Below are 27,651 nucleotides of genomic sequence, written 5' to 3'. Positions count from 1 at the left end.
TGGCCTGAAGCAGAGAAATCTTTGGAAGTGTGACGTGAGCTAATTAGAGTGGATGTGCTTTATAAATGGTAACTTTGGCTGTCCTTGCTGTTTCGCCAGATACACCAAATTTCAAAATATCCTATAGTGATGAACGACATCATCTATAGTGACGACTGTACACCAAGGGACCTGCCATGGTTCAAATGTGAAACAACCCCTACTTGGTCCCAGCAGGTGGTACTCTATTTTGAAAGGTTGTGGACTCTTCCGGAAGGTGGGCCTTTGCTGCTGGAAGTGGGCCACCGGGAGGCGGGCCTCATTAGCTATAATCTACCCTATACTTACCAGAGCTCCCTGCTTTCCTATTGGCTGTCTGATGTCACACCATCCCCTATCATGATGCACGGGATCTCCAAAATACAACTTGCCTCCCTGGTTCCTGTCAGGTAGTAAACCGGTCACAAGATCCAGGAATCTCTAACCCTGTTCCCAGCTCCTTTGAACATCTCCAGCTGTCGGGATGTGATCATTTTTACAGCTCTCTGTGACTGACAACAACAGACAAGGACAAAAAGAACAGCTGCGTTGTGGAGCACGCTGACTGTGGAAGAAAATCCCCTGCTTCACACACGTGGTAAAGAAGAGAATATGGGAACATGCCTCCCGGGCCCTCTGGAAAGCACTGTCTATGCATGGAGACATGCCGCACATGTAATACATTTTCTATGAATTTTAGCAGTTACTCTGAATTTAAGGGACTTAGGGTACTAGCAAGTTAGACACTATTCCACTGTAAATACCACACAGTGAGGAGCGTCCCAGACAATGCTTTCTTGATCTTTCCCAAGCACTAGTACATGGCTGCATTTAACAAGTAAGTGTAGCAGTGTGAAGATTGGTTTATGTTTTCTTTTACAAGGAGAAGTCCGTGGGATGTACTTGCAGTCTCTCCCGTTCATCAGTGACGTAAGCAATAGCTTGCGCAATCAGATGATGGTTTTAAACACTGGGAGAATCTCAATGTGTCTTCTGTGTGAGGACACAAGTACAGACACAACACACTTGACGTCAGTCATTCACATTTCCCCCATCACTGTGGCAAGCCTGGACAATCAACAAAACAATAAATCAAACCTGGTGTATAGCGTATGCAGATCGCCAAGGTGCATATACTCCCAGTGAAGAAGTAACAAAATTCAAGGCTTTGGGGCCCAGGCTTGGGAGTGTGGCTTTTGTGGCTTAGTGCTCCAGGTGCTGGTCATAAAACAGATAGCGAGCGACATTCCTTCCTCCACCCACCTGCTTCCTGGGTTCAATTCAAAGAATGGCACCCTGACCATTACTGGAACCTGCAATGCAAATGTGCTATTGTTAGGGGCTCTTAGATTGTTAGGGGCTCTTAGAAACTGTCTTGAGAAATAACCCTCACAATTACCAAGTATTCCTTGTGACATTTGTAACTTTATACTTTCTTGTGACTCTTAACTGGTATTTTTGGTATTTTCCAACAACGCCCTCCCCACCTCCTTGAGTTGTGGTTTCTTCCTTTAAATACTCCCTTACTCAGCTACTCAGGGCGCCATGGTCCTCTACCCCTGCGTGGTGTATGACCATGGGCCCGAGAGCGCTCTTGAATAAAAATCCTCTTGCAGTTGCAGCAAGACAGTTTCTTGTGTGATTTGGGGTGTCGCCTCTCCTGAGTCAGAACATAGGGGAGTCCTCACGTTGTGGGTCTTTCACCAGCACGGTTGGATGCAAGCAGCGAATATGAAATCACAGGATGCATAATAGAGGCGGTGTCACAAAGTGCAGAACTGAGGTGACGTCACAGAGTTGGGATGATATTGCAGAGTGTGGGGTTGGGGTGATGTCAGAGTGTAGGTAGGGTTGGGGTGATGTCAGAGTGTAGGGTTGGGGTGATGTCACAGAGTGCAGAGTTGTGGTGACCCCCGACCATAAAATTATTTTCATTGCTACTTCATAATTGCAAGTTTGCTACTGTTATGAATCATAATCCAAATATCTGATATGCAACCCGTGTGAAAGGGCCGTTGACTTCCCAAAAGGATCACAACCCACAGGTTAAGGACCACTATCATGGAGACTAGTAAAATGTAGTAATAAGTCAGAGACAATACCACATTGCCTTTATCACCTTCATATTTGTTACTATTGTGTGATACGGAGGATGGGTCACAGTGCATGCAGAGGTCAGAGGATAACTTTGTAGAATCAGTTTTCTCTCCACCTTTACATGGGTTTCAAAGATCAAATTCTTGTTATCTGGCTTGTCCAGCAAGTACTTTTGCCTGCTGAGCTGTCTTACTAGTTTACTGCTTTTTTTTTTTTTTTTAATTTTTTTTTAAGATAGGGTTCCACATGGTCCAGGCTAGCCTCCAATTCACTAGGTAGTTAAAATGACCATGAACCCCTGCTCCTTCTGCCTGTACATCCCAAGGCTGAGACAATACCACCACACACAGCTTATTATAAGTTTCTATAACTAATTTTAAAATAATAGCTGTAACTAACAACTGATGCCCACCCCCTGCCCCAGCCCCTGTTTAGTACACTATTGGAAGTACTCTCAGCTCAGTTACTTGAATGGTAGTTACAGCGTGAAACAACATGTCCACACTGCTGAACAGGCTGCAGGGCATCTTGGGAGAACCCTCTGAAGGTGGGCACCAATCCTCCTTCACATATGATTAGGCCAGCCTAGCCCTTACACCTAAACAGATATTTGGTCTTGTTCTGAATCTCGCCTGCTTACAGGCAAGGATTGCCCTGAGCCCACAGCTAATCGGGTCAGCACCCCAGAAAACAAGGTCACTGATACGGCATAAAACCATGGCTGATGGGAGATGCTAAAGGACACCTGAGGGTCTTTGTAATGACCATTTAGGGCTGCTTAACCTAGAATGGAGACAGCAGGAATACAGAAAGCTGAGTCACATCTGTGTACTGAGGTTGAACTGTCTTCAATTTAAACCCTGCCTCTGTGAGGATGAGGAGATGGAGGGGCACTGAATAGTACCCAAGCCCCTTATTTAGGGTCTGATGGATTCTTGCTACCAATCCCTTGCTTGAAGTCTTAGAACAGAGGTTCTCAATCTGTAAGCCGAGACCCCTTTGGGGGACAAACAATGGTATCAAGGGAGTTGTGTATCAGATCTCCTGCATACCAAATATTCACACTATTACTCATAACAATAAGAAAATTATAGATATGAAGCAGCAATGAAATAATTCTATGGTTGGGGGTCACCACAACATGAGGGACTGTATTAAAGGGTTGTAGCGTTAGAAAGGTTGAGAGCCAGTGGCTCAGAAGAATCACATACATGAAAACTACTGAGTTTTATTTGGTGTCCCTGGAAGATGGCAGCTCTCTCTCATAAAGCCCCTTGGGTCACTGTTTTAGATACTTTTCTCTCCTTTGTGACCAAATACCTGACAAGAAGCCCCTTGATGAGGAAAGCGTTAGGACTCAGAGTGTAGGAAGCAAAGACCATCACAGTGAGCAGGACATGCCACCAGGAAGGGCTCTGGCTGTGGCAGTGGGAACAACATCTTGCTCATCTCTGAATGGATCTGGAAGCAGAGAAGACATAACAAACAGCAAGAAGCCAGAATAATAGATAGCAAGAAGCCACCACCTAGGGATGTACGTCCTCCAGCTAGGCCACACCTCCATGATGTTACCAACAGTGTCACCAGCTGGGGACCAAAGCCATGAGCCTGTAAAGGCCATTTCAGATTCATACTATAACAGTCATGAAGATATAAGAGTGGACAGTAAGTCCGATGCACGAATCTTCCTAATAGCATCCCTTACACCCTCATAAATTGAGCAACATCTGAACCTACAGCAAAAAAACAATTATTGGTTGTCATGAAAAGTCTTCTAAATAAGGCTCCAAGAATATAGAAACTGGGGTAAAAGTGCATACCTCTTCTTACTAGCTGTGTGACCTTAAGGGAGTTTCATTATGACTCTGGCCCATAGTGTCCTCACTGGTAAGTGACATGGGGATAATAATTTTACCTAACTCTACTAGTGTCTATGGATTAAAATTAATACATGATAAATACTCAATATATCAGCTTTAAAAATAACATGTATAAGCCAGGTAGAATGGAGCTGAAGCAGAAAGATAGCAAGTTTGAGGCCAAACTGAACTACATTGTAAGACCTTGACTCAAAACCAGCAACATCAAAAGTACACACACAGACACACACACACACAGAGAGAGAGAGGAGAGAGAGAGAGAGAGAGAGAGCGAGCAGGGGGCACACACACAAAATAAATCAATGTAATTTTGTTTGAAAAAGAAAACAAATAGCTCTTGTTTTAGGCACCATGTTGGGGGCTCTAACAGATACAGTTCTGATTGCAACTTTGTAAAGTTAAGTCCACACTGAAACGTGACTAAAGGGACATTAGGATAAAAGATTTACATGCGCACACACACAACCCTTCACAGGTCTTTAAGTCGAAGAGATGTCACAAAAAGAGCTACTACAATTCAGTACAACAACCATCAGTGTGTGGGCGGTGTTTGTTATGAGTGATTTTTTGTTCAGTGTCTCCTTTATACTGCGACCACTTTAGCTGTATAGTCTTTTGTAAATTAAATTTAATGTAATAGGTGATGGGCTGGCAAGATGGCTCAGTGAATGGAAGCACTTGCCACCAACCCAAGTTCCATCCCTGAGACCCACGTGGTGAGAAGTAGAGTTGACTCGCACACATTGTCTTCTGACTGCCTCGCATACACCCATCACCTCATGGTACAGCCGTGCAGGAAGAGAGATAAAGACAGATGCTATTTACATTTTTTAAATACAGTTTTTAAATAAAAGAAGTAGCTTACAAGAGTTAGGCCTCCTCTGTGGAGAGTTCCAGGAGACAGGAAACTGACCTCTTAGGAGAGGAATGACAGAGCCAAGTCCTCTCTCACTTACTTTGAACTATCCCACATGAAAGACAGGATGCCCAGATCTACCCAACGTCATCTACGTTATCATTTCAATTAAACGTATAGCTGAGGGATCTAATGCCAAAGGCTTGAGTGACAGCCACCCAATCAATGGAGTCTTTCTCGACTTATTGATTTAACATTCCCCATGTAGTAGAATTGATTTATGTCTTCAGATTTATTTTGATAACTCAATGATAACTCCACTACTCCTAAATTAATGTCATCTTTTCTTCAGGCCAAAATTTTTTTTCTAGGCAAGGGGGTGAAATACTTGCATCAAGCAAACTGATTTTGCTAAGTAATTCCCTGGCTAACAGGATACCATAAATCAAAGAGAACGTGTCCTGCTGTAATTATAAATCATCCCCAGCCTGGAGACACACAATGGCACTGATCTGTCAGTATTGAGATTGCATCGGTGTTTGGGCTTCTTCCCTGTCAAAATTCATATCTTCCAGTAAAAATCCCATTGTCTAAAGGGACTCCGAAAGTGCGTTAGATTGTTTAAAAGCCACAGTAAATCCCACCTTCCACGCCTCAGCTTCCAGAATGTGATAAGCAGGTCCGGGTTCCTAATGAGCACGCTCTCGCTGAATGAAATAACCCACGCTCTTCATGGGAAGAATGCTGTCTCAGGCATGCACAGGCAAGACAATTAGTCAATGCCACGGAAATGGAAATATTTGTAAATGCTTTGGGGGCAAAAAGAGAAAACTATATTTTCTAGCCAAGCTACAAACCCGAAGGAAAAATAGAAAAAAAAATTCTATAAAAGAATGTCAAAATAGGACAGTTCAATTAATCACCTGGTCTGACCGTGCTACATATCTCTGCAATTTAACCATCTCTCTCTCTCTCTCTCTCTCTCTCTCTCTCTCTCTCTCAGTACAGCCACCATCTGGTCCATGAAGCATCACCGCTTGCTGGATGCTGCAACAGCCTCCTGGCTTCTCCCTCATCACCATGTTTCCTTTTTCAATCATTTACTTATTTGTTCATTTATTTATTGTATTTCATTATATTTACGGCTAGAGGGTTTGTTTTGGGGTTTTTTGTTTGTTTGTTTGTTTTGTTTTGTTTTAAAAACAAAGTTTTCAAATCTCATCATGACATTTCTGCCTGCTCCTCCCCAGTGGTCCTCAGAATAAAGAAAAATGTTTATAAAAGGAGTCATAAGACCCTGTGTGCCTGTCCCACGCGATACCCTCTTCCCCAGCCAGACTGCTTCCTACTATACCTCCAGCATCCCACACACACCATGGCCCCCACCATGCTGCAGCTTCACTCCACAAAATTATAGATTTTTGATCAATCCTAGCTTCCCCTAGGACAGCCTGTTGGGTCTGGAAAAATGGGTTAGACCTGCAGCTAAACCTCTCCCTCGTAGCTATAATAACTCCACTTGGCCTCCGTCGGACGACGGAGGTGACAACACCCTCTATCTCTTCTGCCTCCTGCCCCTGTCACAGTGCATGGTCCTCGGTCTGAAGACTTCTTGTCTGAGGTAGAGCATCACTGTGGGGGCAGGGACCAGACAGACAGGGCATTTACTGACCCAGTTCGTGATGAAACCCAAGAACACACCAAGGCATATTCTAGGGAAGACAGCGCCAGGCAGCCAGTGATCAAATGTCCCAGCAGCCTCTAGACTGGTTTCCTTACTCCTAATTAATAACATGTCGTTTTCAAAGAGTCTCAGCCCAAGAGGAAAGTTGGAAACATACTATCAATGAACTGCCCTGTACCCTTCACCCAGATTCCCCTCTTCTTCACCCTATTCACCTTAATTCACCTAAATCATCATTAACATTTTGCCACATCTGTTTTGTCTTTATGTATGTATTTACATATGCACTAATTTAATATACACATTCTATAGCCCTCCTCCTTTTTAAAATTACCAGTGAGAATGGGGGGCGTACAGAAATCAACCAAAACTGTGTATAAAAAAATACCATAAGAAAACCCATTATTTTATATGCTAATTTGTTTTTCCTTCTAATTATCAATAAAGGCCTATGAAGATGGCTCAGTGGTTTACAGTGTTGGCTACACAAGCACAGGGACCTGAGTTCAAATCCCAGAACCCACCTTAAAATAAGCTAGGTGTGGCTGAACCTGTAATCCAAGAGCTAAGGGCTGAAAACAGATTATTGGGGCTAGCTCCTAGTTTACTGGGAGACCCTGTCTCAAGGGGATAAAGTAGAGAGTGATTGAGCAAGACACCCAGTGTCCTCCACAGGGACATACACAGGCATGCACACACATGTACACCATGCATACAAAAATAAATATACACATAAACATACAAATAAATAAGCAGAAAAAGCTGGAGGCAGGTCCAGTCTTACCAATGGGGCAGAATTTTTGTCTCAGAAAATTCTCCACAGGTAAATTTTAAAATTCAATTAATTAATTAATTACCCTAAAACTGCGAGAGCCTCAAGTAAAAAGACAATGTGTAGGCTTTCTCTAACCAGAAGACAGGCCACTAAGTGTGATGTCAGGTTCAACAGCCCTCCCAAAAACGTCTCATTGGGCTGAAATAAATAAATAAATAAGTTATAAAAACTGGTGAAATCTAACCTTAATGCATTCCATCTCACACATTGGCTCATCCCCAAATGACTGAACCAATGAGCGCAATGAAAACAGTTACTAAGGACAGGGACAAGGACTGGCCTGGGACAAAAACAACCGGGGATACTTGGTAAATTAAGCGGCCCATGGGAGACACTTCACACGAGGAAGAGCAATTTAAAGTATTTATGACGGCTGATGGACCCTGAATTAGTCATGACTTCTTAAAGACAAGATCTCAGAACCGTCCGGGGGCGGGGGGGGGGGGGAGGACGCTGAGGGGGGCTTCTGGGGCTGCTGGAGGTCAGAGAAGCAAATGATGTAGTATTAGTGTGAATTAAGAGGCCAACGCCACAGTGATGGCTGAGCTGGTATGTAATACAAATGCGCGCATCTGACCTTGACTGCGGTTCCAGTCTGTGCGCTTCAACAGAAGGAAATGGAAGAAGCCGCGGGATAGCGTCGGGGTGATTAGCATGTGGATGAGGGCTCAGAACCCCCAAGGGGTAGAGGTTTAATTATTCACGCTGCTACTGAGGAAACCGGAAGGGGTGTGCGCTAAGATGAAAGGGATCTGGAGGTGACTGGGTAAGGACTCCAAAGGCTCTAAATTAGATTTTTGATAAAATGGACAAGATCCTTGGAAAGAGGCAGGCGGATTTCTGAGTTCGAGGCCAGCCTGGTCTACAAAGTGAGTGCCAGGACAGCCAGGGCTACACAGAGAAACCCTGTCCCGAAAAACCAAAAAAAAAAAAAAAAAAAAAAAAAAAGAGTGTTTTCAATAGATCAACATCTTTTTAGAAAGTAGAGGGCCAGCAGGGCCAAACAATTCCAAATACCTCAACAGGAGTATGCCGGCTTGGAACTGGTAACAAAATGTAACCAACCCTTCCTGAACTGTGTGTTAGCCAGAAACCTGACCAGAAAAGTTGTTCTGCAGTCGTTAGAAAATTTTCTGTCAGGGTCAGGGAGATGTCTCAACAGGTAAAGGCCCTATATGTGAAGGCCAGTGGCCAGAATTCAGTGTCTGGAGTCCACCATTAAAGAGGCTGACTGTGTGTGACTGCTACCTGCAGTGCCTCCACCCCTGCTTCAAGATGAGAGGCAGAGACAAGAGAATCACACGGAAGTCCTCGCACCAACTCTGTCTGGAGAGCACAGCTGTAGAATCCCACCTCAACGAGGTGAAAAGTGAACTGACTGCCCAGTGCTGTCCTCCGGGCTCGCCATGCCCACAGCGGCACGCATGCACACAGACGCACACAGACGCGCACAAAATAAGCAACTAAATAAGGGGAGACTTTTGTTTGTTTGTTTGTTTGCTTGCTTGCTTGCTTGCTTGCTTGCTTGCTTGCTTGCTTGCTTGCTTGCTTGCTTGCTTGCTTGCTTGCTTGTTGAGACAGGGTTTCTCTGTGTAGCCCTGGCTGTCCTGGAACTCACTTTGTAGACCAGGCTGGCCTTGAACTCAGAAATCCTCCTGTCTCTGCCTTCCAAGTGCTGGAATTAAAGGTGTGTGCCACCGCTGCCCGGCTTGAGACATATTTTAAAGACAGAAAAATTTGTATCCCTCCTCATCTCTCCCACCCACTGAAGAAGTAACCCCAAAATCATTTAGGAGACAAAACAGGGATCAGAGCCCAAAAAAGCTTTTTTGTATTTCTGGCTGACAGCCAGGATAGGAATGAAGAAGACATTTTTGGTTTATGGGCAAGGCCACGAGTTGAGCCCCTGTCCTTACAGCAATGGCCTCTCCTCCCCACTGTCCTGGTCACTCCCTTCTCTGGAGAGGTAACCTTTACTGCCACTTACGGAATTGGGGAAATGACCAGGTTCGCTGTGTTGGATGGGGTCGTTGGGTTACCTCTCCAATGGTCCTGTTTAGAGGACCCAGGGTTGCATGACACCAAGGAAATCAGTCTCATCAGTAAAAGCATTTAAAATCCGACTCAAACCGAAGCTCAAGGACAATTTTAGTAGTTTTAAAGAAAAGCCCCAGGACGAGAAAGATGTAAATCTAGGTAGCTTCCTGGAGGAGGAAAATGGAGAAGAAAGTATAAGTCGGCTGGAGTTAAGCCAGCATGGAGGGAGGTCAACAGATAAGGAGCTCTGTGATAGGGAAGGGAGCGCCACAGCCAACGGGAAATCCAAGGTGTCAGGGAAGCAAACTTAGAAAAGAGAAGAGAACAGGAAAAAAGGAGGCTTTTCCAGGTGAGTCAGCAAAGTTAAGAGCTGTATGCCTGTGGTTCTCTAAGAAACTGCCCTTAGGAGGCAGGAAGAAAATGTACTCTATCGCATTAAAGGGATAATTCTTTCTCCTGGCCCTTTATCATGGCTTAAAGTATATCTGTCTTCCTATGGGTAGCCCCATCTCCCTGAGAGGTGGTCCCTTAGCCAGGTGATTGGCCTGTCCAATTGGATTAGATCTTTTATATTTGGGTAGCTTCTATCCCAGGCAGAGACATCTCTATTTCTAAGGCACCTCCACAGAGTCAGGCAGGGCTACTGTAACATGACAAACTTCCTGAACTTAACTGATTCTGCAGCTTGGAAGTGACCTAGGTCTGAGAGATTCACACTGGCAGGCTTAGGGAAAGGTTTGTGGTGTTGATAGCAAGCTCCAGCCTGTGGTTTATTTATGTACCAAGAGCAAGGTTAGAATGAGTCTCCTGTTTCAGCATGACTAAGAAAGAATGCTTCATTATATGTATTGAGTACTTATGAAGGTGTTTGGTTGGTTGGTTGGTTGGTTTTTGGTTTTCCGAGACAGGGTTTCTCTGTATATCCCTGGCTGTCCTGGAACTCACTTTGTAGACCAGGATGGCCTCGAACTCAGAAATCCACCTGCCTCTGACTCCCTAATGTTGGGATTAAAGGCGCGTGCCACCACCGCCCAGCTGCTTATGAAGTTTGATTGAAAGGGCCACATTCATTTTTGTAATATATGGCTGCTTTTGACCATATGGACAGAACTGAGTATCGTACATTATAACCCACAACTAAAACATTTGAAAATTTTATTAACTAAAATAAATAAGCTAGCCAGAAGGTGATGGTGCACACCTTTAATCCCGGGACTCAGGAGGCAGAGGCAGGAAGGTCTCTGAGTTTGAAGCCAGCCTGGTCTATGGAGTAAGTTTTGGAACAGCCAGGGTTAGACAGAGAAACCCTGTCTCAAAAGAAACAAAAGATAAAATAAAATAAACTTACCTAGATTTGCTCTAGTGTGATGTGAGTTTAATACTTTCAGCAAAGACAAAGCCCTTGACAAGTTTCAGAACGAAGTATGCTGACCCCATGTCCAGCGTCTGAGCTGCCACTATTGAGACTTTCAAGCCTCTTGCAGGGCCCCAGGCTGGGTCCCTGTGGGTAGAAGGTAGTGTTCTAGGGTATGCAGGTAACACCGCCAACAGAAGCCTTGGAGCTAGCAAAAAGGATCACCTCAAATCAACTAGGACCACCTTCACCTTCTGTGTGGACCCTGGATAGGTCCCCTGGCAACCTAGGGTTAGCCCAACCAGAACCATTCATGGGATGAATACAGGAAGGCTGTTCAGGCCCCAGAGTCCCTGGATTGCTGTGTTTGCCATCACCTGAAATGAGGAGGGGGCAAAGGAAGGAAAAAGCGACCCTAGCCCCGGAATCTAGCTGAAGTCTATCGGCAGCAGAGGAGCAAGGATTTCTGCAAAGCTAATACAGCAATGGATGTTGCCTCTATAGATAGGATATTCTCTTTACCTAGAGATAGTTAGTCTCCAATAGTAACATAACAAAGAAGCCGAAGGTTAACCTTGTGTGACCTTTGAGCTTAGCTTTCCTCCTTAGCCAGTTAAAACCCCCAAACTTTCTGAGAACCTCACAAGATATGAACTTGGTTCACAGTCAAAATACGTATTTTGACTCCCTGTGACCCAGCGTGTTGTGAATTTGGGCTTATATTAATTTGGCCCCCAGAATTACACAGGAATCCATGCTTCTGCACATAAGATGCTGAGGGACCCTACCTACCCCCAGTTGATGGGTAAATAAAGTTGGTGACCAATGGCTGGGCAGGGAGATAGAAGTGAGACTTTTAGGATGCCCAGGTTAAGGGAGGGAGGGAGGGAGAGAGAGAGAGACTGGAGAGAGAGAGACTGGAGAGAGAGAGAGAGAGAGAGAGAGAGAGAGACTGTGGTCCCCCACTGTCCAGCTGTGCCCAGCTCCTCCATCGGCACACTTGAAACACTCTGGGTACCAGGACACATACCAGTTTTCTACAAAGTCTTTTGGGAAGAAACATAAGCTGCATGGGAACTGTTGCAGGCATAGTACATTCTATTGTTTACTATCAAAATCGTTTTTAATTAAGAATTGTTTGTTATTAAAATACTTCATTTTCAATATTCCAACAGCTCATCGTCCTGAAAAAGAAGAAAACCACAGAGCTAGAAAGAAAGATCTCAGCCTCTAGAATGTGGAGAATGCTATAAATACATTTTAAAATATGTACATATGTCGTATGAGAGGGATTATCCAAATCCTGTATTTATCAACTTGGTCTCTCATAAGGGTGTTTGTGAAATAAGTATTAAAACTTTGTTTTCCTGAGAAGTGTGTTACAACACTCTGCCACTAGGGGGAAGCATATCCCACTCTTTTCCCTTTTTCAACCAAAGTTAAAGTTACAGGAAAACTGTAGTAAGCAATTGCATATTGTATAATGAAACATGCTATGTATGTGTGTACAATATTACTATATAACATATAGCATGTGCATGTATAGCATTATGTAACATAAATGTGTATAAAATAGAATGTAAACTTCTATGTTGCATCTGTAATATAATTTGGGAGAGGGTAGGGAATGTATCCTATACGCCAGTAAATCTCACTGAAGCAATAAATAAATAAATAAATAAATAAATAAATAAATAAATAAATAAATAAATAAATAAATAAATAATTCAGAGGTTCACCCATTCCTCTGAAAAGAATGAAATCAGAGATTTAAAAAGAACATTGGAAAGCCCAGCGTGGTGGCACACTCCTTTAATCCCAGCACTTGGGAGGCAGAGGCAGGTGGATTTCTGAGTTCGAGGCCAGCTTGGTCTACAAAGTGAGTTCCAAGCCAGGACTACGCAGAGAAACCCTGTCTCAAAAAAACAAAAACAAAACAAAACAAAAGAACAGCAGAAATGTTCTTGCCTTGCCACCAGCAAACTCAGGAGGGGCTTGGTCCACTCAAAGATGGTGCCTCTGGCACCCTGAGGAAACAGCAGGAGTTGCAGCACAGATGACAGTGGCCAAGGAATCTGAGCAAATGCCCTGTTTAAACCAGCAGCCAAGAGACAGGAGAGGCAGAGACACCCAACCAGCACCAGGGGGCCCTGGAGCCAGAGGTTGAGTGCAGAGCACTTCGTGAAGCCAGGGCAAGTGTCCCAAACAACAGCATACAAATAGCTCCATAGGTCACATGTGGGGAATCCCAAAAATGGGACTTTAAACCCATTTCCAAATTAAGACTGGGAGTGGCGGGGGGGGGGTGTTGGTTAAAATCCTAGCCTGTGCACACACCCGAGACAACGAGAAACCTTGAGTGTCTGGAGTCACTTAAACCAGAAAGTGGCTCACCCATCCCTTGCCTCCCCTTGACTCACATGCTCAGTCGCCTTACATCACCTGGGACGCTCCCTTCCCCTCCTCCCCCCACATAATTCGGATCTCTCCATGACCCAGTGTAAATGCCATACCCCCACCCTCTCACCCTACCCCTGAGCACAAGACACTTCCCCAGACCCCTCCCCTAGAGCACCCATCTCTCCCCAGGACATGTAGAAATTTGCCTTGTGTCCATGAGGACAGCATTGAAATGCAAGGTACAGGGAAAAAACCACACATACACACACACAGAGTAACCTGTGGTCACTTAGGTAAATAGGTGTTTCTTTTTCTCCATATTCAGAAATCCCAAGGCAGGCAGCTTCGGGCTGTCATTGGAGGGGCAACGATGAAGTTCATGGTGTCTTTTCAGTAGTCTTTGTCGAAGGCGTGTCTGTGCTGGACAGTCCCCAGATAACCTTAACTGACCCGGTCTCTTCCCACCTCCCCTTTGCACATGTAATTCTCAAAATAACTGTAGAATGTGTTGGGGGTGTAATGTGGAGGCAGGGCACCCGCCAGAAACAACCTGGAGCCTTGCTCCCATCTCTGCTCAGAAATGTGACTTCTTTAGTTAGTAAGGAACAAGCCTGGCAGCCTGGCCTCTCATATTCGTCCAGAAGACGGATGGATACCCTTGGCACTTTGCCCATTGAACACCAGAAGTCCCAGGAGTATGAGCCCAGGGCAGGGTGACTGCTGGGGTCCCAGGCTGTGCTACAAGTGAGGGACTCCACAGCTCTCTTAAGCCTTGAGGAATGACTGGCCATGGGCCCTAAGCTGCTTTTGTCCCTTGTCACCAACCTATAAGGATCACATCCACTTTATGCTTCTTGTTGGGAACATCATTCACTGCCTCACCCAGTGCAGGCAGTTGGTCAAATGACAGTTGAAGATGCTGTGAGCAGAAATATCTACACTCCCAGCAGACGCCTCCCTTGACCCTGCTCTCACGGCCTCACGGTTGCAATATGGCTGCCACACCCACCAGCATCGCATTTAGGAAAGGAGTGCAGAGCCAGCTGCTTCTCCTCTTTTATCAGGGCAACAGAAGTTTTCCTAAAACCCATGAGCAGAGTTCTGCTTTAAAAAAAAAAATTAGGGCTAAAGAGATGACACAGCAGTTGAGAGCACACTCTGCCCTTGGCAAGGACCTGAGGGTGGTTCCCAGCATCTGTATCAGGAAGCTGGCAGATGCCTGTAACTCCGCCTCCAGGGGATCAGACTCACAGACACAGACACTGATAAAATAAAAATAATTTTCATTTCTTTCTTGTTTTTTTTTTAATTGTGTGGTGGGCATGGGGATATCACGGTACACAACACATGTTAGTGTCAGAGAACAGCTTGCAGAAATCAGTTCTCCCCTTGCACCTTCTGGGACCCAGGCATGGAACTCTAGCTGCGAGGCTTGGCAGCAAGCTTCTTTACTTACCTCCTGAGCCATCTCACTGGCCCCAGAGTTCTATTTAGAATTCGTGACTTTAGTTTAAATGGCATCTCTAGACTAAGGGTGCAATGCGGAGGTAAAGTGTTTGCCCGCCCTATGTGAGGCCCTTGGTTCATACCCAGCAGTACAAAAATAAAAAGATAAACAACATCACTTAGCCATTACTACCTTGCAATAGTCGCAGCAAATGTTGAGAATGGCTCTCAGGTCAGCTTAGGAATCATTGCCCTCCCTGATCCCCCAAGGCCTTGGTTACAGCAGCTCACCAAACCACCCCCACCCCTGTCTCCTCTCCTTGTGTGCCATGTACCCAGTCAATGTGCCTCACTCTCCGGACCAGGTGGGGACAGGACGCACTAGGCAGGCTGAGTGGGTGTGGCTGCTGCGAGATAATTAAACCGGTGCCTTTCTTTTGATCCCTGAGATCTTCCATTTGAAATTCACTCTGATGGAGTGGAAAGATCCAGGTACTTGCCCTGTCTAACCATCACGAAGGGTTAAACCATTTTTATTTCAAGTCTCAGGTGATCAGGGAAGGCTCGCTGGCAGGAGTGTCTATTGGGCGCCTCGGAGGCAAGCGATTGTGGGAATTCAGAATTAGTTTGAGCAAGCTCTCTTACTATCCCCTTGATATCCCCAGAATAAAAGCAGCAGTGACATTGCCAGTGACCCAGCTGTTAGAGAAACCTTGGATTAGGCCACAGAGGCCCTTGCCTCAAGTCCTGTAATAAGAAGCTCGCCTGGAGAATTGGATTTAAATCCAGTCCTTGATGCTCATCTTAGCGCGGCCCCGTCCCTCCATCTAATCTCATCTTGTCCTCGGAGTGTTGAAAATGATGGCAACGCAGCAACCGTGGAAAGTGACTGTGTGAGCTTTTCTCACATGAGAGAGGTTCTCAATAAAAAGTAAAAGTGATTTAAATGCAGATGTCTCTTCCTTTGCCACCCGCTACCTTGTCCCTGAAGGTGTCACACAGTTCCCAGCTTTGGTAGCCTGCTGTGAGAAAGCAGACGAGGGCCACCAAGCACCCACTTCTCCTGGGCACCCAGAGTTGATGTGGTTGTAGGACTGAGGCAGAAAGAAGATCATGGTCCCCTGCTCACTGGCTGGTGTTGGAAAAAGAATCGGAAGTATCCGGGCAGTTTATTGCACATAGGAGGTAATTTGCATATGCAGCACCACTCAGCCAATGGGGTTGATGCGTCCAGATCCAAACCAATGAGAGACCCCAAGATGGCTCTCCATTATGAGCGGCGGTAGGAACAACCAACCAAGAGCTTTCGGGTCAACACTCAGACCAAATAAGTCTGAGTTTCTGGTAGGAGCTAGGGCACTGAAGCTCTTGATTACAGTGCCATTGAGCCCATGTGCAAAACCTAAGCCCCAACCTGATGGTGTTAGGCCATGGGCTTTTGGAAATGATTCAAAGAATGGAATTGGTAGTAGCGTTAAGGGGGTGGGGGGTGTTCTTAATTAGCAAGGAAGCTGACCTGCCTGCTTCTGCCTTGCAAAGTTGTCACAAAACCCACCATCCAACAGGCAGAAAGCAGTCCCTCACCAGACACAGAATCACCTTGACCTCGGATGGTCTAGCCTGCAGAATCATGAGAACTAAATCTGTATGGTTTCTAAGGCACAGCCTGCGGTTTTTGGATACAAAAACCCAACCACATTGAGACAGGGCAGCGAATGCAGAAAAGCACCTTTCTCTGGACCTGTGCGGTTGACCTCCTGACCCTGTGCCTCCCTCCATGCTCATCTTCAGGATGTAATTGGCCTTCCCTGCTCACCTCACACGGAGCCAAAGGTGAAAGCACACTGTGTGAATGCTAAGGGCTCAGCAAGGAGCAACGGAGGACAAAGAGATGGCCTGAGCCTGAGAATTGAGGTATAGCTGCTCTAAAAGAAGCATGATCCAGAGATAGCTCATCTCACCCTTGACATTCTGTCTTCCATTTTCATGTGTGTGTTCCTTACACAGGCACATGTGAGAGTGGGTATGCGGCACATGGGTGCCCTTGCCTGTCTGGAGTCATCTTCCTTTGTTCTCCCACCTTAGTCAGTGAGGCATCCCTTTCAGTCAACCCAAAGCTCACTGATGTGGCTAGGCGTGTTACCCATTGTGCTCTGGGATCCCATCTCTGCCCTCTGAGACTGAAACTACAGGTGGGCAGCCATACCCAGTGGGCATTGTTAGGATCTGTATATGCTTGGCCCAGGGAGTGGCACTATTAGAAGGTGTGGCTTTGTTGGAGTAGGTGTGTCACTCTGGGTGTGAGCTTTAAGACTCTCATCCTAGCAGCCTTCAGATGAAGATGTAGAACCCTCAGCTCCTCCTGCACCTTGCCTGCCTGGATGCTGCCATGCTTTCTGCCTTGATGATAATGGACTGAACCTCTCTCTGAACCTGTAAGCCAGCCCCAATTAAATGTTGTCTTTATAAGAGTTGCCTTGGTCATGGTGCCTGTTCTCAGCAGTAAAATCCTAACTAAGGCAGTCATTTACATGATTCTGGTAAACTGGAGTCCTTAAGCTTATGTGGCAAGTGCTAAGTCACTAACCCATCTCCCTAGCCCAGAGCTTGTTAGTTATAGTGGTAAAAAGTTCCTTCCACACAGAGGGTTGTCTTGTGTCTTACCTCACTGTACTTGCTATTTTCTAGTGGGACAGGGCAGGAGAACTTCCAGAGTTCCAACTAGAGAGTGCTAGAAGCCTTCTAGGGAGCTGAGGAACCAGCATGCTCCAGTTGGTCCAGAAGAATCCTCCCCATGTACCAAGCAAGGCTGGTAGCCGATCCTGGAGTCTGACTCGGAGCCCACCATGGTAGGAAAACATACAGAAAACACTCATCAGGTTCTCCATGTGTGGGCAGCAGGACGGCAGGCCTCAGAGCAGCCTTGACAGAAAGGAGGATTCAGTTTCTTACCTAATAAACCAGGACAACAGCCCTTTTCTCCCAACACCAGTGGCATGGTAAATTATCACAAAGACCATCAGCATGGCCTCCACAAATGAAGGTGCATCCACGAGCTGGATACAGTGATACAGTGTTCCCCACATCAACACCGTTCCTATCCCCCATTACCCGGAAAGAGTTTCTCAGAATGGTTGTTGAATGAAGAAAAGAAATAAAAGGGAAAGGCAGATGACTGGTCCCAGGTATGATGGAGAAGAAGGTTCATTGTAGATAAACAGGAGAGCAGAGTCAGAGGCAGGAACCTCTGGGAGAACCTGGAGTAAACGTGACCAGACTGAACTGGACCATGTGAAGAGATGGGGGAAGCGAGCGTCAGACCAAGAGGCCAAGAGGATAAAGAGTGGATGCAAAGGCCATGTAACCTTTTGGCTATATTCTATAAATGGCTAGATTCTATAGGAAAGGGGCAGTCAAGGGAAGAGCAGCCCAGCCCCGGGGCTGGAGAAGTCTAGGGTGAGGGGAGGGATGTGCCAGCCAGGAGGGCCCTGGAACAGGTAAGGCACTGAGGGATGCAGGGAGAACGTGGTGGCCAGGGTCAGCTTTACTCTGTTAAATAGGCAGCTCTGCTTTTCCTCCGGGGTTTGAGAGCTAACACTTGTTACTTCCTCTAGGACTAACTAGTACATCAAGTGATCCTTTAGGACTAACTAGTACATCAAGTGATCCTCTAGGACTAACTAGTACATCAAGTGATTCTCAGATCCACCTAATTCCAAAGCCCATCTCTCAGTCTGTGAAGCAGCACACAATAGGAGTGTGTAAGCTAGAGTTCACAGACCTCTGAGGGGTCCATGGGCAGAAGCCAGGGGTCTGAGAATCAGTGAGGGGAAGAATTACATACGGATCCAGTGCATAACCAGAGTGAGGAAGGAGGCCGTGGGAATCCCTGCACCCTGAACCTTCTCCCCAACTTAATTTGTCAATAAAAGGCTAGAGCCTGTGATTGGGCAGTGGAGGGAGAGAGGTGAGACTGGAGGTTCAAGAGAAGGATGCAGGCGGAGGAGAGAGGGGAGGATGGAAGGGGAGGAGGAAGACGCCATGGACCAGAACTGTATGGCCAGGAGAAAGAGCATGTAGCAAGAGGCTTTAACAGCTGGTGAGTATGTTAGGATGGCCCTAGATCTGCCCAATCTAGGCATTTGGCTTGTAAATAAAATATCTGGATTGTGTGTCTTTGATACCAGATTATTAGAACAGTAGTAATTCTAACAACACTCAGGGAATCCTATCACAGTAGCAAGAAAGGAAGCGAGGCGATTGCTAACCTGTATTTACTGGGCGGAGCAGAAGCTGTCACCACCCACACACTTGCCTTTGCTTTGGTTTTCCTGTTTGGAGAAGTCAGTTTTGTTTACAATCCTATGATTGTAAAAAGAGATCCCCAGATTCCCCCAAACACACCAAAAAGACAGAGTGCCTGCCACCCAGTCTCTTAAGTGAGCATATGGTACCTACTCCAGGAGTAGTCAAATCTTTGTGTTATTTTACTTTACTGTGTCTCCTTCTCCCAAACAAACTACCAGTTCTCAAGAGCAGGGGCTGCGGCTTGTGGTTCATTTCTTCCACAGACACTTAAAAGAGTAGTCAGCCAACCACTGTTGGTTGATTGACTAACTGATAGATATCCTTCAAGTGCCAATGATTTAAGGTCAGTGTCACCCTCTGTAACTGGGGACAAAGCAATAGGCAAGAGGAGTCATTATGTTCAGGCCCTCTGTGTAGTTGACTATCCTGGAGTTAAGGTACTGGAACTTGCTTTTTTTGAGGCTAAATATAGCTGGGGGCTGGGGAGGGAAGGTTCATTGGAATTTTCCATCAAGACTCATAGGTTAGAGCCCAGTGCCCAAATGCCATGGGAACTGAGCAGATGCCAAGCTGGGAATATATTCTTGGACAAGATGGGGTTGTTTTTGTATGCTTGGGATGCCTTATGAAATTATACCAAACAGCCTGGGATCTTAGGAATTTGTGAAGAATTCCATCCCCGTGGAACCTCACTTTCTAGAGCTAGGGAGTTGGAGAGGGTCCTGGGCTCTCTGGTGCAGTTGGTATCAAGAGATTCTGACTGGGGACTGGAAATGTAGCTCAGTGGGCAGAGCACTGGCCTAGTGGGAGCCCAACAGTGTGTACCTATAGAACCCAGGCGTAATAGTGCACACCTATAATCCCAGCACTCGGGAGATTAAAGTGGAGGATCAGGAGGCAAACTGCGGTGCTGTTCTCAATATTATCTTCCATGTAGAAGACACTTGGGTCACAGACTCCAGGGGCATCCCAGGCAGGACAACCCTTTTCTCCCCCAGAATGTCTGGAACTCCCAGGATGGCTCTAAGTTCACATGGCTGGTACTACAGCTGCAGGGCCAGCCAGAGCAGCTATACATGGCCTCCCACAGGATGGCCACTGAGCTCGGGGAGAAAGTCTCCAAGGTGTGGGGTCTGGCGAGTGAGCCACACAAGGATATCGAGTGGAAAGAGCAATTTCTCTGGCTCAGCCCTTGTGCACTCTCTGCCATCTCCCGCAGACATAGCCCACCTAGAATTGAGGAAAAGTGCCCTGACCCCACTCTTTTGCCCCAGGAATTTCAGAGCTTCGTTCTCTAACCCCTACCCTCATCAAATAAGCAAAATGACTCCCAGGTTGGAAGCTCATATCCAGAACCACCAGTATGCTAAGCAAGGGCTGGTCTCTAACGCCAGTGCAGTGTGTGGTTCCCCCAATGGCAAACATCTCCCTTGCCCTAAGAGTAGCTCCACAGAGTACCCTCTCCTGACAGCACTTTACAGATAAGAACTCTCTTAACCCTGCCTGCCTTCCTTGCCATCCGTCAAGAGCCGCTTCTCACCTCCAAGTTACCCTCCAGCAAAAACCTGCTCTTAGAAAGCGAGCTCTGCAAGCTGGTGCCTCTATTAAGACATAGCGTTTGACACACCCTGCATTCCATTCAAAACACCCTCCGCTGTCACTTACATAAGAGAACTAGGCAAAGCAGATGGAGCAGCCCAGCGGTGTCTTTGCCTGGGGCAGTATATGCTAATATCTTGGCACAGGCACCTTGAACCACTTTGTTTCCCAGCAAAGTTCCATCAGTTGGAAAGTTCGAGATCAGGAAACGTGAAGAGAGGAAGCTGTTCCTTGTCTTCCTCCAGAAGTTAAAACCACCTTCTTGCTAATTGAATGGCAGTGGAAAATGTGTAGAGCAAATCTTCCAAATCAGCAGGGAGGAGAGCTGGATGAGAGCTGCGTAGGGAAAGATACTTGCTCTAGTTTGCTCCATCTTGCTGTGAGAAAACACTCTGACCCAAAGCAACTTGCTGGAGGAGAGAGTTTATTACCTCTAACCTTCCAGGTCACAGTCCACCACTGAGGGAAGTCAAGGCAGGAACTCAAGACAAGAGCTTGAAGCAGAAACCATGGAGGAATGCTGTTTGCTGGCTTGCTGTCTCTGACTCACTCACTGCCTCATGCTCAGCTAGCTTTCTTGAGCTACCCACATCCACCTTCCTAGGGATGGAACCACCCACAGTGGGCACACACACACACAAGCACACACACACACACACACCTTTTTTTTAGGAAACAGCTCTTCTCTCTATACCCCTGAGAAAAGCATAGAGCCCAGACTGGACTACACCTAGCAAACAAGTCCCTTTGATATCGGTGATTTGGCCAGGCTTGGGTAAACAAGCAATCAAGCCAAATCAATCACAGCTTGTTTGGTTTCAGGAATGTTTCCAGCTGGAGTTGGCAGGAGGAACTCTTCTATCCAGAGGACCCTCCACAGGGCCCAAGAGTCTCCTTTCTCTGGGCCAAATAACTAAACTCCGGCCTCTTCATCGGCGTTGTGAGTGTGTGCACATTCCTTGGCAAGCCTCCAATTCCTTGTGAGTAAGATGGATATAATTATGCAGAGGCAGAAGAGTGAGATGGCAGGAAGGGTCAAAGGGCATCAGTGACAACCCTCCCCACACCTCCACACCACCAATGGCAACAGCTAAGGAACAGAAGACGCCAGAGAAAAATCTGAGGTTCCCAACAGGAAAGAGGCCAGCACTGTGTAAATGCTCCTAAAAGCTTGTAGCTCTAAAGGGATGACGTCATTGAACTTGTAATCTTCTTCCCTGGCTCTCTGACCCACATCCTTGCTTGCAAGGGCTCTCATCCTGAATAAACTGTTCCTACTACTGTCCATGTGTCTCTGGTCTGGGTTTGCAGTTCCAGAACACAAGGACCTGGAAATCCCAGCAAGTGCCGCCACACTCTAATATCTGCCTATCCAAATGCCTTATATCTTTATTCCAAGGTTACATGAAATAAGTCTGTTACATGCTTAGAAGTGTATCAGCTCTTCCTAAGAACTCAGTGGATGGTTCTTTTTTCCAGACGGCATCCCAGAGCTGCTGACACTGTAAAAGCTGTGTTAGAGATCCACAAACTAGAGGGAGCCTGTCCTCAAAGAAATCTGTCCTCAGATGAAATCTACCCTAGTAGTAAGTCAGTCATCAAGGAAGTCAATCCTCAAGTGAAGTCTGTCTTTATAGAAAAGTGTTGTGGGGAGGCTGGAGAGACGGTTCAGCGGTTAAGAGCACTGACTTCTCTTCCAGAGGTCCTGAGTTCAAATCCCAGCAACCACATGGTGGCTCACAACCACCTGTAATGAGATCTGATGTCCTCTTCCTGTGTGTTCGAAGACAAGAAAAGAAAATTGTCATGGAGGTAAATAGAGGAAGAACCCAGCCTTCTGCAACTTGGTCACAGGAGTCTCTAAATTCTACTGTTTTTTTTGTTTTGTTTTGTTTTTTGTCTTATTATCAATATGCTTTTGTTCCTCAAATTCCTCTTTTGAAAGTGTAAGCACACTCAAGTTCAATTTCTGCAAGAAATATCTAAAAAGCATTTGAATTGCACTGTGTTTAAAAGTCAAATTTTTCCTCAGAAATCCACCCATGATATGTATCCCTGACTGCACACTGTATACTGAGGTAACAGCAGGCTTACCTGTGTTTCCCTTTCTTGTTCCTTTTTCCTAAAATTACTTACCAAACTCCAAGAATTCAAGTCAAGCTGGAAGAGATCCCAAAAGGGGGAATGCGGAAATCCAACCCAGACACAGCGAGTCACAGATGGGGAAAATAACATAGTCCTGCAATATCCTGGGACCCAAATTCTAAGAACCTCCTGGAACCTGCAACGCCTGCTCTTCAGGGACAATGAGAGGCCAAGTTAGAACTCAGGCTCTAGACCTCAAGTAATAAGCAAAATCAGAGGCAGAAGAAACCCAACTAAAAGCCAAGAAAAAAAAAAAAAAAAGACAGGACCCACTCTCACCGCATCTTCCATCATGGCTGTGGTGAATGGAGCCATTAACATGTAAGAAGAAAGCTTTACAATTGTCTGCAGCAAGCTTTGACTCCATACTTGGCGAGCCAAGGAGAGACAAGTTAAAAGCTACAGAATTGCCTGGTGTGGTGGTACATGCCTTTATTCCCAGAACTTGGGAGGAAGAGTCGGGAAGATCCCAAGGCCAGCCTGGTCTACACAGAGAGGTGCTGTCTCAAAAACTTAAAATAAATAATGAAGAAGAAAAAGAATTCAATAGGAGGCTAGCTATAAAAATGGATATCTGAAAATCAATAGCTTATTCTACACACACAACTGATTTGAAAATATAATGAAAGAAAAAAATCTCATTTAAATTGCCAAATATATCACACACACACACACACAATATAAGACTTAAACCTAATAGAAATATTCTGGATCTATATGATGTTTTAAAATGTTTAAATTCTAATGAGAGTCTTCATAAATTTTTCAAAACCAACAGATGACAAGGCAGTGTGGGAGAAATTCCTTATGGTGCCCAAGAATAGAGATGAGAGAAGGCAGAGGAAGAGAATGCAAAAAGGCAGAGGAGCCTGGCTAGTCTTGGGACCCACCAAGTATGGCTGCTGGGGAATTCCCTGGACCTAGGGCCTGGGCACAGGCAGGAGGAGCCAGCAGACCTGCCCTCCTAAACCAAGACAGACCTGACCAAGCTTCCTCACCCTGAGTGCGTTTGGTTTCAGCTTTTTCTCCAACTCTACAGGTTGTGGATAAGCTCAGCCCACAGGTCACACTCGGGTTACAGTTGCTGGAGTTATTTTTTGGGAGTTTGGAGGAAACCAAGTGAAAGACCAAGCGTTCACCTAGGCCTGAGAAGTGAGCTTCTGTCATCAAAGGGCCGGGTCTTCACCCTCAAAGTGTGGTAAATGCTGACATTTTCTGAGCACACGCCTGGGGTGCTGTGACATGTGCGCATGCGTGCTCAGAGAACTGACCTCCTGCTTTCTCCCTCAGTCCATCCATCACCTTCACCCATGTCTTAGACCACCCTGCTTCTTGATCTCACAAATATTCTTAAACTCTGCATTTGGGGAGACAGTCTGAAGCTTACTCTCCTATTTCCACACAGCAATAAACTCTCTCTCTCTTGTGCAAAACTCAGCTCTTCAGTGATCTGCAAACTGTGTAGCAAGTTTGGTCCAGTAACACTACCATCAGCCTCTGAGCCTCCTCTCCTCCCCCAGGGTAGTGCCACCATCTGGGATTCCAAATATAAGGGCAACCCCCAGAGCAAAGCAAGCCAGCAAAGATGGAGCCTACACAGCAGGACTCTGCTGTTAGAAACTCTTTCCCCTTCCAGTAAGTGAAAATCAGACCTCACTCCACTCCCAGTTCACTGAATTCACTCTGGTGAACCCACATCTTCTTCCCAGCTTCCCTACGGTAGAAGAAACCCACGGCAAAGACCCAGGTGTCCAGTTTCCTGAAGCTCAGTTTGAATAAACCAAGTACCCAAGTCAAATAATGATGGTGGTAATATTGTTATCAAATGAATTAAAAGATGTTGCTTGAATATCAAGTTATTCTGGATGAGGACAAGGCAACACTTTAAAGCTGGTTTTCCTTTACAATGCACAGTGGGCAACTTAATACATTCACATCCAACTGTTGGATATTAAGGAGTAATTTCTCACCCTGTTCCAGTTGCCTGGAAACCCCTGCCTCCCTTCACTTCTTTGAGTTGAAGACACTGGTGTGCTCTTGGAAGACATAGGTATCAGCTAGGAAGGTGGATACATAAATCACTGTCTTTCGATAATCGCACAGGCGAAAGCAGTTCATCAATCTTTAATTTTTCTCCCTTCTGCCATGATTTGGGACGATGTGTCTACACTAAACAGAGTCGGGGAGCGGAGGGGACCAGGGGACACCTGTTCTGGCCTCTGTGCTTTCACTTGGAAAATACTATAAGAGAGATTTGATTATCCCTAGAATTCTGAGATCCACTGGTGTGGTGTGGTCTGAATGTTCTCTCTCTCTCTCTCTCTCTCTCTCTCTCTCTCTCTCTCTCTCTCTCTCCTCTCTCTCTCCCTCTCCCCCCCCCAACACACAGATCATACGTTAAAACGTAACTACGGTGTAATCCTGAGCTGCAGAGTCTTTAGAAGTGGTTAGTCCATGAATCAGGGTCCTCATGAATGAGATTAGTGACTGTTTAAAAAGGGTAAGTGAATGAACTTAGCAGACGTTAAATTAAGAGAATATATCAGGAACAGAAAGACAAATTAGGGGAAAGTGTTAAAAGTTGAGCTTGAGCCGGGCGTGGTGGCGCACGCCTTTAGTCCCAGCACTCGGGAGGCAGAGGCAGGCGGATTTCTGAGTTCGAGGCCAGCCTGGTCTACAAAGTGAGTGCCAGGACAGCCAGGGCTACACAGAGAAACCCTGTCTCGAAAAACCAAAAAAAAAAAAAAAAAAAAAAAGTTGAGCTTGATGAGGCCAGCCTGGTCTACCAGATAAGTTCTAGGATAGCCAGGGATACACAGAAAAATGCTGTCAAAAAAAAAAAAAAAAAAGCTGAGCTTGGGCCAGCAAGATGGCTCATGGGTAGAAACACTTGCCTAATGAGTTGAGTTCCCACAAGCACAAAGCTAATTCCCACAAGTGTTCCTCTGACCTCCACCCAGACATCATGGCACATTCATACGTACACCATACATACATACGTGCATACATACATACGTGCATACATACATACATACATATATACATACATGCATGCATATGTACATGCATACAAACACAATACACCATACATACACATATACATACATACATCATATATACATACATACATACATACGGACAGACAGACAGACATATACATACATACACACAACTCTAATAGTTTTTAAAGTTGTTCCCTTAGAAGTAGAGAATAGAATGATTACCAGAACTGGGGAAGGGTGGAGTGGGGGATGGGAAGAGGTTAGCCAACAGATACCAAAATAAGTGAGAAAGAAGGCTGAGTTCTCGTGTTCCATAGCAGAGAGTAAATGCAGTTTATGGCTGAATAGAGTTTATAATTGGTTGCATATTTTAAAATAGCCAGAATATCAGATTTCAATGTTCTCAACACAAATAAATGGTAAATGTGTAATGTCACAGACATACTGATGACCCTGACTTGGTCTTTGCACACACACACACACACACACACACACACACACACACACACACACATATGTATACAAATACAACGCTGTCCTCGGCAGGTCTTGTGTCAACTTGATACAAGCTTGAGTCATCTAAAAGAAAACCTCAATAGAGAAGATGCCCTTTTTAGATTGACTTGTGGGCCAGCCACAAGTGGGCGTTTTCTCGATGAATGATTGATGTGGAAGGGCCCAGCCCACTGTGGGCAGTACCATCCCTAGGCAGGTGGTCCTGGGTTACATAAGAAAGCAGCTGAGCAGCCCACGGGGAACAAGCACCCCTCTACTCACTTCCTGTCTCTAATTCTTGCCCTGACTGCCCTCCATGATGGGCTATGATCCATGAGGTGAAATAAACCCTTTTCTCTACAAATTCGTTTTGGTCAGTGTTTTATCACAGCAATGGGAACCTAACTAAAAAAACACCATAATCCATAAGTCTTTGCAAGAGAGAGAGAGAGAGAGAGAGAGAGAGAGAGATTACTATTCATTCTTTCCCCTGATCTCAGACTTCTTAACCTTCAAAACTGTAAGAAAGAAACATCTCTTGTTTATTAATTACCCAGTCTAAGGCATTTTGTTATAGCAACCTGAATGGGCTAAGGCGTGCACATGCACACACATACACAAACACACACACACACACACACACACACACACACACACACACACTTGCATCAGAGAGCAAGCTGACCTTGTGCATGTGTCTTGGGATGCCCGGCCCAATAGAGTCTGGTACCTTTGCCACCCCTGTTTGGCATTTTTTTCCCTCTGAACCTCTTTGTTCTGTCAGGCAGCCATTGAGAGCTTTTCATTCATTTACCAGCTAGATCCTTTTGAAGCTCTCATTTAAAATAATTTGATATTCAAGCAGTATGTATGTGGTTGAAAGTCATGAAATTATTCATCAGAAAGCTCTCTTTCTTTCTCTCAGATAGCAAGTGAAGTGTGCAGCAGCTCCCCCGAGCAATGCTCGCTGCCTGGAGAAACCCTTTTCGCAGCAAGGCTTGCCACCATCCCTAAATTGAGTTATTCCAACAGCCTTTGATGCACTGTGAGGGTTTTTTTTTTCCATCTCTAAGCATACATATGAAGGCTGAACAGCAACATGATTTAATTCTTCAAGATTTACTTTTTAATCACCAGTGTGGTTCTTGTGAGGTCCAGAACATTGACCCCATTTTCTCAAGTAGAAATTGACTTGGGTCAAATCATTCTTGGAATTTGAATTAGGTATTTTTCTCCTTACCGGCTTTAACTTCAAGCTTCATTTTCCAGCAGCTGGGAACATCTGTGCTCCCCCCTGAATCCCAGACGATTTGAGGCAACCGAATGTGGACAAAGAAGCTATTCACAACGTGCTAAATCCTACTGGCAGAATTCTTCATTATGCTCTGAATTGGTGTCGAGGTACAATTGTGTTTAGGTGTCGGAATTTCCTTTACAAAAGGAAAATGAGACAATTACTAAGGATTTGGAATTTAATCAAAATAGCACAGCCATT

This window comes from Mus caroli, unplaced genomic scaffold, assembly GCF_978045245.1.
Source record: "Mus caroli unplaced genomic scaffold, Mus_caroli_1 scaffold_1, whole genome shotgun sequence".
Lineage (NCBI taxonomy): Eukaryota > Metazoa > Chordata > Mammalia > Rodentia > Muridae > Mus > Mus caroli.
This window is presented reverse-complemented; position numbering follows the sequence as displayed.